We start from the raw sequence: 497 nt of genomic DNA, 5'->3' as shown, positions 1-497 counted from the left end.
AATTTACTCCTAGTTTAAGTTTATTATTTTTCTCTTATATTTGGATGCACCGTTGGGTATTGTCCAACGTGTGCCACTGTTACGAAAGTGATATCCATTAAATTGATTGATTGATTGAACAACTCCCTGGTTTTAGCAACGATCGAAGATAGAAACTTCGTTGGTTCGCGGGTGTTGTTGACAAGCTGTGATTAATATTCTGTAGCCCGAGGCCCTATAGCAAATAAAAAGGATAGCAGTTTTGCTAGATTTGGCGACATCAAGCGACTGAGTAAACTATTTTAATACTTAGTAGAACTTAAGCTAGGCCTTAGCTACTGCTACGTGCATACTAATTCCCTGTGGTATACGCACTGTAGGCCTATACTATACTACTACAAATAAAGTTTACTCCACTGATAATCAATCGTCATGTTGCTTGGTTGGCTTCAATCAGCAATAATAACTGATTCCTGATGATGACATAATTAATGTCGAAATATTGAATCCCAATACGA

Source organism: Anneissia japonica, unplaced genomic scaffold (genome assembly GCF_011630105.1).
Source record: "Anneissia japonica isolate Jap-2015-1 unplaced genomic scaffold, ASM1163010v1 scaffold288033_len957474_cov176, whole genome shotgun sequence".
Lineage (NCBI taxonomy): Eukaryota > Metazoa > Echinodermata > Crinoidea > Comatulida > Comatulidae > Anneissia > Anneissia japonica.
The sequence above is the reverse complement of the archived record's forward strand: the minus strand, read 5'-3'. Positions refer to the sequence as shown.